Source organism: Argentina silus, assembly GCF_951799395.1.
Source record: "Argentina silus genome assembly, chromosome: 12".
Taxonomy (NCBI): Eukaryota; Metazoa; Chordata; class Actinopteri; order Argentiniformes; family Argentinidae; genus Argentina; species Argentina silus.
In genome coordinates, this window is record NC_139666.1 from 9,654,950 (window position 1) to 9,667,575 (window position 12,626).

Here is a 12,626-nt window from a genome sequence, read left to right on the forward strand (position 1 = left end):
CTCTCTTTTATCAGTCTCTGATACACTGATTCTCTGTTTCCCCCTTTCTCTGTTTATCTGTCCCTCCTCTCTCTCTCTCTCTCTCTCTCTCTCTCTCTCTCTCTCTCTCTCTCTCCCTCCCCCCTTCCTCCTCACCTAGTTTTAATAGCAATTACATATAGGATCAAAAGGTTTTGCTTAAATGTAATTGGCCTGACATTGTACAAATCTTTACTTGAGGGAGATTTCCCTCTTCTCTTGAGCAAATACGGTAGTTTCCAAAGTTTAATTTGAATTGTTCACGTTGGACCCTGACATATTCAAACAGAGAGTAAGCCTATCAACTCCACTCAAAGGCAAGTTCCAAATGTTACATTTCCCTTTGATGAACAACTTGAAAGAGCGTCTTGTGTGCCCTTCGTCCCATGCAAATAATTGCACATGGCTCAAAAACCTCTCCCCGATTCCCCTGCCGCTAGCTCGTAATCATAAAACATAAAACAACACCAATAAAATTTCCAAGGCGCAGTCGTGCTACCTAAGGCCTTGTTTCTCAGAGAAGGAAGATGGCTTCAACAAAAGGAACTTCCTTGAGGAGAACAATATGCCTTTGTCCCCACCATCCACTCTGAGCTTGGACCACGTGGCGGGAGAGAAACAGACAGAACTTTGCACCCCCATGGCTCGCTGTCTTGTCTTTCATCCTGTGTTGTTCCTCCCTCTCTTATCAGGGCCTGAACGGAGAAAGGAAGAGGAAGAGGAAGAGGAAGAGGAAAGCCAGGGTAACACACACACACACACAGCCGTGGGGACCACCACACATGCTTCCTGTGGTCCGAGGTCTGAGGGCATTGTTCAAGGCTGTGATTGGGGTCTCCCTAGAAACAGGTGTGTAGCAGGGGGGGAAGGACCTCTCCTCAATCACAATAGCTAATTACCACAACGTATCTGGCAAGCACACTATGCCAAACGTAAACAATTATGTTTTTAGCCCAGTGTGATTTATTTCACCTGACAGGTTGTAAAGAAATATGGCACCTTTACATAACATAACATGAACCTAGGATAAACAAATACTGCACAAATACTCTTGAAAATATAAAAATAAATTCAAATACATCTATAGTAAAGGTTATGGCTATCTAAACCCATCTATCTGACACCCTGCAACAGTGATTGTTTTACCTGAAACTCCATAGGTGACAAGAAACACGTTTATTTTGAAGTGACTTATAGACTTTTTTTGAATTTTTTTCTAATGTGTCAGTGTTTTTTCACGAAAAGCATATAGGGCTGTCAACATTGGCCTCACTGAGTTGGATGGCTCATTCCCATGTTCTAGGATTATAACCAAGAGCTGAAGTCAAATGTAGGCAAGTGACCAGACGCGTGGCCCTTGAGTCGCCTCCGAGGGGCTTTTGTCTGTTATCATACAGCGCAGGAGAGGGAGAGAGCTGCTCTGACAGAACGTCAAGCCTGACCGCCAGCTCTCCCTTGACAGTTGGCCTGGTTTCCTCCCCCTGCATCTCTCTGTGACATTCCCTCACCAACACTCTCTCAGGCACACACGCCTGCGCAGACACACACACCCACACACACACACACAAACACGCCTGCACACACACACACACACACACACACACACAAACACGCCTGCACAGACACACACACACACACACACACACACACACACACACACACACACACACACACACTGACAGACAGACACACTGGCTCTCGCTCTGTCTCTCTCTGTCTCTCTGTCTCTCTGTCTCTCTCTCTCTCTCACACACACACACACACACAAACACACACACACCCTTATTCCCCAGCTGCCCTCACCAGAGACTGCCTCAGTCCCCAAATGACTCACCCCTGACTAACTCTTCCCATTCACCACAACAGCAGCGCAGGACAATTTTAGGATGTTGGCCTGCAAGAGAGAACGTAGAGAAAAAAAACCCTGTCGCCCCATTGAGGAAATTTCCCAAGCTGGGGGAGTGAGAGCAAGTGTAAGGGAGAGGCCAGTGCAAACAGACTCTTTCCATTATCCCATTGTCAGGGTATGTGTTGTTTCAGACCAGTGGGAAGCCAGGGATATGAGGCCTTGGGAATGTCATACCCCAGTGCAGTGAGGGGTCAAGCTGGGACCCTCAGCACAGTTTCAGGACACACATAATCATACAAAGACTTAATCAACAGGCTCCTGTTCCTCCACTGATGAGACTGACGGCCCAGCCAGCCCGGAGAGCCTTGCCTTTTTCTTCTGAGATCTGTTTTTGGCCTAACATTAATCTCACCCACTTATCATCCCAGCCTCCCTCCTTTTCTTTTCTTTAGAGACAATGATCCAATTAGGCAGTGGTGTGCTGCTGCTGATGCTAGTTCCAGTTGCCTGGAGATGTGAGACAGCCTAATTGCCTCTATAATTGCCAGGATGATACACCTGGAGCTCCGTGGCCCAGCCCAGGAGTCTCTCCCCGGCCGCAGTGCTGCAGCCTCAGCCTGTGTGTGTGTGTGTGTGTGTGTGTGTGTGTGTGTGTGTGTGTGGTGGGGGGGGGGGGGGGGGGACTGGAGACTGGAGCACTAATGAAGTTACAGCCATAATCCATGCCCACCCTCTATAGGGATGGGGGGTAATCCAGGAGTCAGGAGTCAGGACCAGGAGGAATTAACAGTTCTGGGGGTCCCAGTGGAGTTCTTCTTTACCATTCTCCAGCCCTCTTTGTTCTCCTCTCTCTATCTTTCTCTTCTTATTGTTCATCTTGTTGTTTCTCAAGGACAGTGGAAGTCAGTGGTTGGCGCTCGAGGGTATCTGTGAACCTAGAGGTTGAGTAAGGTGACCTTTATGCTTCTGACCAGTGCTGTCATTGATTTATGTTCATTTGAAAACACAAGCCAGTCAATTGCAGAAGGCAACTGCCAGAATCAATAAGAGAGCAGCATGCGTTGAACTCATTGTTGAATTCGAGTTGAGTTCTGTATTTTTGTTATTGTGGTCATGATATTTTGTCTTCTTCTCTGTGCCGTAGATGATTTAAGATGATGATAGCAATACAATGATATTGGTCACCGATCTAAATTCACGTTGGTTCAGATTCCAACTGGGAAAGGCTTACATGAATACTGAAACCACAATGACAGCGCGGTTGTCTATGGAATGCATTTAAGAGGGGACATCAACTCCCCCAGGGCTACCCCTGGTGAGCAAGCATGTGAACTATGACCTCAGATTCCACAATGCGGAAGGGGGGGAGGAGAGGAGGGAGGGGGGTGTGTGTGTGTGTGGGGTTAGGGTTAGGGTTAGGGTTAGGGTTAGGGTTGGGGTTGGGGGGGGGGGGGCTATCTCTAATGGGATGAAAAGATCATGAGAAACCACATGAAGATGAGAACATGCACTATTTATAATATCTTACAGCAGCATGTATGGCAAATCAAAAACACATCACATAATGACATCATACTCCATATCCATATCACAATATCAACATCATGTTACTCAATCCAATCTGTGTTGCAGACAGCCAAATCCCTGAAAACAACATTTCTGGGTGTTTTTCTCTAACTAACCCGGGAGATTCTGAGGCGTGTATGGGCCTGTGTTGCCAGGAGGGTGGAGGACTATAGCTATGCAAGAGGGGGCCTGCTAGAGGACTTAGCTAGGGTGTGTCTGCCTGCCTGTCTGCCTGCCTGCCTGCCTGCCTGCCTGCCTGCCTGCCTGCCTGCCTGCCTGCCTGCCTGCTTCTCTCCTCTATAGTCCACAGGCCTCCATTATCATGCAGACTGTGTGCCTGCCCGTCCCACCCCTGTGTACAACATTGTCCCATCATGTCTGGCTGTGTGTTGCGCATACACAGGCTGTAGAATACAAAACTGCATCTTCCCCGTCCTCTGCGACGCCCTTGGTCTGATTCTGTATGCATGGGACACATCATGTCACTAATACCAGACGATTACCACCATGCCAAGAGCTGGGCTGTCGACATGCGATGGGAGACACTTCTGTGTGCTCTCAGCCAAAGCGATGGGATTGAGTGGGATTTCTCAAAAGGTACCCAGACACACACACACACACACGCACACACTCCACACACTCCAGCGCTTTGGGCTGCGGTCCAAACGTTGGTGCCTTCAAAGGTGGCTCTCAGCCCAGCCAGCATCTGGAGGAGAGGAGCCCCAGGTGTGGAACACACACCCACCCACCCACCCACACACACACACACACACACACACACACACATACACACACACACACACACACACACACAGACACACACAGCCACACACACCCTCCCACAGGCAAGAGTCTCCTTTCATCAAGGCTGAGTTTGTCTTAATCGTACCCAGGTGAGCTGACCCTAGGGCCTCAGAGGAGGGCTGGGAGGAACCCGGATGACCTCTGACACCCCTCCTGGGCAGCCCCACGATGACCTTCCACTATGACCTTTAGTTGCGCACCCTGATTGGCTCCTCTTATGTATTCAGAGATGGTGATTAACATGTCTAATGCCTCTCTGACACTCCGTCTGAGGCGGGGAGATGGGGGTGTTTGCTGGCAGAGGAGTGTGAAATCTGCTAATTAACGTGACCTCCCTTTGATCCGGGGAGAATACACACATGACATCTGAATTGGGCTGAGCAGAAGCGCAGGGGGCTATGGCTACGGCTCCGCCCCTGCCCGGGCTTGTCGGGGCTTGGCAACAGTGGGTTTAACCCTGTGACTCCTGCTAAGAGAGAGAGAGGGGCTTAGGATAGGGCTCCACAGAGCCGAACAAAAACAAACATTCCCCCCCCCCCCCGCCTCACCCGCCCCTTTCACTGCTCTACCCACTCTGCAGCCAAGCATGCGCTCTCGCTTTGCATCATGGTTAATTTAGGTCCGCATCTGACGGTGCCATGTGCTGTGGTGTGTTAACCTGTCTGTGTGTCTGTGTCTTGAAAACAACAACTTCTGTTTTCTTACATATACCACTTAGAGTTGGATTCAGACAAATACTATCATTCATGTTTTTTGTGTACCTCCAATTCTCACTTTCACTCCATTTCTATTTTTTCATTCTCTTTACCTGTTTTCTGTACTTATCCTGCACCACCCCCTAACCCCCCCCCCCCACACACACACACACCCCGAGGAGACTTCTCCTCCTCCTCCCTCCTTCCTTCACCTCTCTTTCAGTTTATCCCTTTCTCTCTCTCTCTCTCTCTCTCTCTCTCTCTCTCTCTCTCTCTCTCTCTCTCTCTCACTCTTTCTCCTCCTCCGTCACCTGGTGGGCTGTGACAGGGGGACAGGTGGGGACCAGGCCGTTCCCTGCCACCAGAGTGTGTCAGATCCTTGATACGGGCAACCCCATCCCCCCCCCCCTCCACCTTCCCCTCCCCCCTCCCCAGATGGCCCACACCACACGGGCCCCTGCCTTGAAAGATGGGAGCGATGTTGTTGTCGTGTGCATTCAGGCACACTTGATTGGGGGAAGAGGACACATCTCTTCCTCTCAACGTCCCACATATGGGGCTCACCAAAACAACCCACCTGCTATTCCAGTCAGATACCCAGGACAGATTGGATGGTGAAGGGCACCAAAGGGGGGCCCGGTTGTCACAACGCATCATGCATCATTTCTTCTGCGTGTTGGTAAAAGCTAAGTTCAGCCCAGGCTTCACCCCCCCCACCCCCCCCCCCCCGCCCCCGACCGCCACCCGACCGCCTCCCCCTCCCCCTCTCAATTTCTGCCTTTATCCTTCCGTAGGGCCCCATGTGGCACAAGCTCTTACTGGCACATGCTCTTCCCTCCTCCCTCCTCCCTCCTCCTCCTCCCTCCTCCCTCCTCCCTCCTCCCTCCTCCCTCCTCCTCCTCTCCTACCAGTGTGTGCCAGTAAGACTATTCCCATGGCGTCAGAGGGTTGGAGCACCACCGTGGACTCTCTCTCTCAGAGCATTGTATGCAACAATGCCGTCTGTTTACCTGTTCTCTCTAAGGACCTGGGCCCCCGCCCTCTGCTCAGTTTTCCACAGCTTCGCGGCGTGACGCAGGAAATAGTGTGACTTCCCAACACCCATGGGTTTGAGAGAGAGAGAGAGAGAGAGAGAGAGAGAGAGAGAGAGAGAGAGAGAGAGAGAACAAGGAACAAAGCGTTACACGCTCGCAGGACTATGTCCCAACGTCCTCACCTCACCTCGTTACGACAATATCAGCCTTGTTTACAAACATGCAGGCTCTGTCACGTGACAGAGCTCATGAGATCCCAAAGCCACTAGTGGTGCACCAACAACACCATATATGAAAAAAAGATCACCCTGTGGTTTCAATGGTGCAGCAGCAGCTGCATGGTTGCTGCTAAATTCCACCATGAGTGATACTACGATAAGTGTTGTGTTTTATGGTTTGTTTTGGGAAGATGGCTAAGCCAAAACAACAACAACAACAACAACAACAACAAGTCAGTAAGAGAGAGAAGCTAGAAGGGGATAAAAAAAAAAAAAAGAAAAAAACAACGCTGTAACTCAAAGTAGCTGCCCGGGCCCTGGACAGGCCCCTATCTATCGCCTTTTTACTTAACAGAAAAAATCAGTATGTGCTGTCAGATCTGTGGCAGGCTGTCGGGGGCAGATTAAGGACACTATCGCTGCATCGGGATGTGTCTACAAGCGCACCCACTGGAAATAGATTAGAGACTCCCACCCCCACACCCCACACCCCCCACACCCCCCCCGGTTATCTCCCACCAACCCCCCTGCTCGGTAATAGGCGGGTGCTGGCAGACTGGCTACAGGCCTAACATTACTGGTGCTGGAAATGAGGATTGGAGACACTCACTCACGCTACGACCCCCCCCCCCCGCCCCCCCTCAATGAAAGGCTTCCAAATGCTCCTACTTACACTACCATAATCACTCCTTTCAGAGTAACTTTCCTTCACATGGATTTAACATGGATTAAAGCAGATTAAAGATGTATTCGTGCAGGAGGTGAGGCGGAGAAGGGGGAGGAACCTGATTGAGATTAAACTCCATCTGAAGATACGGGAGCTGTAGTGTGATGCAGTGGGTAGGGAATTGATCGGACGTGAATGAGTGGAGTTTCTACCTTCAAATCAACATAAACTGCAGGCTATACGTGAGAGTCATTTGATTACAGTCATGATTCTCGTTCTACTAGCGTTAAAGGTAACTATCAAGGGCACAATGTGGAATTGTGATATGGTCAGCATTTTTATGTTTCATTATCCAATTTAACAGTCATGCAGTACCTTGGCCTAAGGAGTCTTCACGGGCCATCAAGTGCCCTTGTATGAGTGCTTCTCATTTTTGCAAAAGAATAAAAACATACTCCAGTCTCACACAAAAACTCTTGTTTCATATAAAACACCAAGTCCTACAGTAGTGCACTATAGATTCTAGCCAAAGGGCACCTTTTGTAAGTATTTCAAACTTTTCAGTGGTCTAATAAAGCAGCCGTATTTGACAATCACATTTCTTTTTTCCTTCTGCAATGTCCTGTCCCCCTCAGCCTTGAAGGTCACTTCCTCTCTGGCTCTGTATTTCATTGTTGACTCTAATGTATTCCTTTATAGCAAGCTCCAAGCAGGAAGGTCCTTTGAATATTTCTAATTATTGGGAAAGTGTCAGATAGAGCTGCTGTAATTAGAGTCCAGTCATCATGGAGGGGAGGCCCGGAACCTTCTATAGGTTACATGTCCTCCGCCTGTCTGTCAGCCTGTCTGTCTAACTGCCTGCCTGTCTGTCTCTCTGTCAGCCTGTCTGTCTGTCTGTCTGTCTGTCTGTCTGTCTGTCTGTCTGTCTGTCTGTCTGTCTGTCTGTCTGTCTGTCTGCCTGCCTGTCTGTCTGTCTGACTGCCTGCTTTCCTGCTTGCCTGTCTGCATGCCTACTTGCCTGCCTGCCTAGATGCATGCTTGCCTACCTGCCTGTCTGTCTGTATACCTGCTTGCCTGCCTGCCTGCCTGCCTGCCTGCCTGCCTAGACGCATGCTTGCCTACCTGCCTGTCTGTATGCCTGCTTGCCTGTCCTCCTGCCAGTCTGTCTGCCAACCACCACCAGTCCATTCATCCGCTGACTGGCTTCAGCTCAGTGGATTATCACCTTCAACGATCAGGCTGGAGGTTACTGAGCTACCGGTTAACATACCACCACTGGAGCACATCCAGCACTGAACCCAGTCACACAGAGCTTAGCACTTCTTTACAGTGTGTCTGTTTCTATGGGATGTCATACGGTGCTACTGTCTTTTATTCATGTTGCCATGGTACCCTTATGTATATTTCAAAGCTTTACATAACATACGCCGGGCACAGCCTATTTATACTGTAGGTAAACCCGATGCACTGCTGGGTTTACAGGATACATACATACAGCTACATGTGTGAGCTATATACTCAGAGGATATCTGACATTTCTATCAGTGTGATGGAGTGATGGCTGGGACCAGGGACTATGAAAGGCTGTCATATGCTGGGAAGGGTAAATTGTACAGATCAAATCCTCCGGGGCAATGTGGATGTGCATGACATGTGACGCATCAGTGGCAAGGTCGAAGCCAAGGGCTGCCCGGGGAACACACTCATGCATAAACATGGCATAAAATACATAAACATACTCACATTCAGACAAACACACACCACGCACATACATTGATACAAACATATGCTGAGGCATTGGTGCATCAAATATGCACATAAATCCATAGATATGGATGAAAGCCTGAATATATATACGACCCACAGTGGAGGCAGTTCATGGTCAAGTCCACAAATCCCTGCAGTCTCTACTCTACACCTGCACCTCCTGACCTCCCCTTTAAACAGCCAGTTGCTGTTTGTGTTCTCCTCCATCTTCCCTCTCTCCTCCTGAATCCCCTCCGTCCTCTGGTGTCATTTAGACACAGTGTTCCTCCTCCATGTATTGGCACTGTTTATAAATAACCCCGCCCTGACTGTCTGTCTGTCTATCTGTCTGTCTGTCTGTCTACCAAATACCAATGCCAGACTTGTACTGTACTTGTACTGCATGTCCCCACACGCTCGCAAATGTTCATTTCTGGGTCAATGTTTCCATGGCCGCAGCACACAAATCAGATGATGGTGTTCTAAATGGCTTCTGATGGGGTCATCTGACGACCACTGGGCATTACCACTGGATGTCCTATTGGACAACAAGCCCATGAATGAGTCCTACGGCAGGGAGGGTGCACTGTGTGGCACTCTAGCCAGCATACTAGGCTGTTTCCAAATCGATGGCCATTTCAATGGGGTACGATGATATTGGAGGACAAAATTAATTTATGACTATATGTTTTATATCCAGAGTCAGCATAACATCTTCTCCCAAATAGGATGACTCAAAGAGATGCTGGCGGACCAGGTCTGATGCCTGTGTGTGTGTGTGTGTGTGTGTGTGTGTGTGTGTGTGTGTGTGTGTGTGTGTGTGGGTGTGTGTGTGCGTGTGCGTGTGCGTGTGCATGTGCGTGTGTGTGTGATGGGACCCTGAGAGGACACCTGGTTGTGTAACTGTAACGGCCCTGTCATGCATGGTCAGAGGCTGTGTGTGTGTGTGTGTGTGTGTGTGTGTGTGTGTGTGTGTGTGTGCGTGCGTGTGTGCATGCGTGTACTGCAACTGTCTGTGAGTGTGTGTACCTGTACGTAGGTGAGTGTGTGTGGTGCGGTGTGTGTAGCTGGACCCTATGGAAGCACACCTGGTTGTGTAACTGTGAGGGCCGTGGTGCTACTGCTGCTCTGCTCCACAGGGGCCATGCATTATGCAGCGCTCTCATTTCCATGCCACTTCCTCCTCCTGCATGTACCGCAGTAAAAATAGAACGGCAGGCAGACCTGGGAGCTTTCGCTTCGTTGTTTACGACTCCACCACCACCATCACCACCCCCCAACCCCCCCCCCCACTCTTTCCATCGCTTCTGCATCCCTCTCTCCATCTCTCCCTCCTCAGCATGGTTATTGCTCTTGTTATATTCATCCTGCCTATCCTCGGAGGAGGTATCGGGAGCGGGGAAGGAGGCTGCTCCGCACTGCTCCGGAGGACAGGGGCCTTAGATGTCAGAGATGCCTGCATCTCCATGTTTTCATTACCGGCTTCATAAAATGCTCATAGTGCCACTTTGCTTTTCCCGCCCCGGCTCCCACTTTCTCACCTACCCTTTATTCCGGCTCAGCTGTGTTGGGAATAAAAAGAGGGGCACACACACTCAGAAAACATCATTTGTTGTTGATCACATGTCCCACTGCGCTCTCTAGACATGCTCGCATTCATATTGTAAAGGAGAGGAAAAAATCACTGGAAACCGACCACGATTCACCGGGACCGTGCGAGAACATTTCCCAGCATGCACTACCATGGGCTCTGAGCGTTTATATAACCGTCCAATGGTGAGCAGTGTGTCAAAGAGTATGAATATTAGAGAAGGGTTTCTGAAAGAAAGGCAGGGCAGAAAATAAGGTTGGTCTCTAAACTCATCCTGTACATCGTACTGGTGAATGTGACCTTACAACGATGAAAACGCTTTTGCTCTAAACTGCGATTGCTATCTGTTATCATTGTATGGTTAAAGACTCCATCCAGGCTGAAGAGGACCGTGTGTGTCAAACGTATATGCTTTGCAGGGTAGGTGTGATATGCATTCAGTGCAAGGCCTACCTTGTATTCAGACTCACAGTGAACACAGGCAGCAGGGCTGTGATGAAGAGTCTGTGGTGAATAATGAGTCTCTTTGCTGTGTGCAGCTAGAGCACAGTACCTATTCAGGGCACAATGCAGTAGTGTCAGAGCCAGAGCCATGGTGGAGTGTCTCTGACAGGCAGGCAGCCTTTGAGCCCACGCATCAATAAAGCAGCGGCTCTCTGTGAGACTACAGCTATCAGCAAAGTGAAAACACAGAGAGGGGAAGAGAGGGAGAGAGAGAGAGAGTAAAGAGGGAGAGAGACCCAGTTTTGGGAACTGAGAGCTTGTGTACTTCCACTACTGAATGAAGACAATAGTCTGTGGTTCATTCAGACCTGAGCCTGACACACATTGAAAAGGTTTTTCCCCGAAGAGGGAAAAATGTGACAACAATACACACAAACATCCCCTCTACACAGGCCAGGGCAATGTATACTGTACATTCCTGTGAACTGCAGATGTAAAAAGGGATTATTTTGAATATTGCCAAGATTATAAAATGGGAACCTTAAAATTATTCTCATTCCCTGTCTGAGTAAACATATGCATTAGCAAATCCTCAGCACATTTGTGTTTCCTTTTTGTGTTTGCTACAGTAAACAAACTATCAAGAGGCAGCATGAGAGAATATTTTCATACTAGGATTGTTTTGATAAAATTGTAGACTTCTTACCTAGTAGTTCTGTACAGAGCATTTGGAAGAAACACCGGAGGGGAAGCAACAAAAGAAGTCTGATATACAGGGTAAAGGAACAAACAACCCTTAATTCTAGATGATACACCTGACCCAAAAACCATATCATTGAGGTTTGGGAGACATTTTCGAAATTCAGCTAGAACAGAGCCTATCACAGACCGTGGCACCTGTTTTTTTTTTCCAGAGAGCGTTTGAATTCACCAATTGATTATGCATTCTCCAAGCTTGCGGCGTGGTTAAGGCTTTGATGCATTTTTCACTCTTTTTTGGGGAGCACCTAGAATGTTTGAAACAGTCTCCTAAAGGAGTGCGGAGCAATTCAATGTATCAGGATGGTTCCGTGTTGGCCGAGGGGTATGACGGCAGGGAGTGTGGGGCGGGGAGCCAGCCAGAGCCAGCATTCACTCAGGGGAAGACGCACAGCAGGGGCTCACACAGAAAGAAAGAGAGCCTCCTCAACCCACTCTCCTCCAACTGTGCCTGCTTTCTCAAGGTCAATCACAGAGCCGGGTACACACACACACACAGGCACACACACACACACACACACACACACACACACACATAGAGGCACAGGCACAAAGAAACACACACACACACACGCACAGTCCCTGAGCACTAGACACACATTCACTCAGGGTAAGGGGAAAAAAGAGAAGCTGTTCACTGCGTCTCTTTCAGACATATCTATATATTGAACAAACTGTAGTGTTTATTAGCCAAGTCAAAGTGAACCATCTGGTGATAAAAAAGCAGATTATTCGAACACAGATGCACAGTGTATTTATGATAATAGACCAAATGCTTCTATTGATTCTTCTGTGTCTGTTTATGCATGTGTGTGTGTGTGTGTGTGTGTGTGTGTGTGTGTGTGTGTGTGTGTGTGTGTGCGCGTGTGTGTGTGTGCGTGTGTGTGTGTGCGCGCGCTAGTGTGAGGTTTGAAAGAACACTCCTTCTTGTAAAAACATAATTTCACTCGTTGGTCAAAATTGTCTCTATTTCCCTTTGGGGTTTTAGCCAGCCGCAAATTCACTGTTGTTCATTAACGAGGCAGGGTCAATTCCCCAAACAATGTGTTTCGTGTCACAATAAAAAGCAGTTTTTTATGGCTTGTAGCCGTAAAGCACTATTAAACAGATAAAATAGGAGAAACGAGCATCTGGAGGATTATAAAAAGAATTGCCTTGATAAACTCACATATTTGCAGCTACATCCCCCCTCTTGAACAGGCAGCAGCATGAACAAACTGCAGGTACACAGTTCT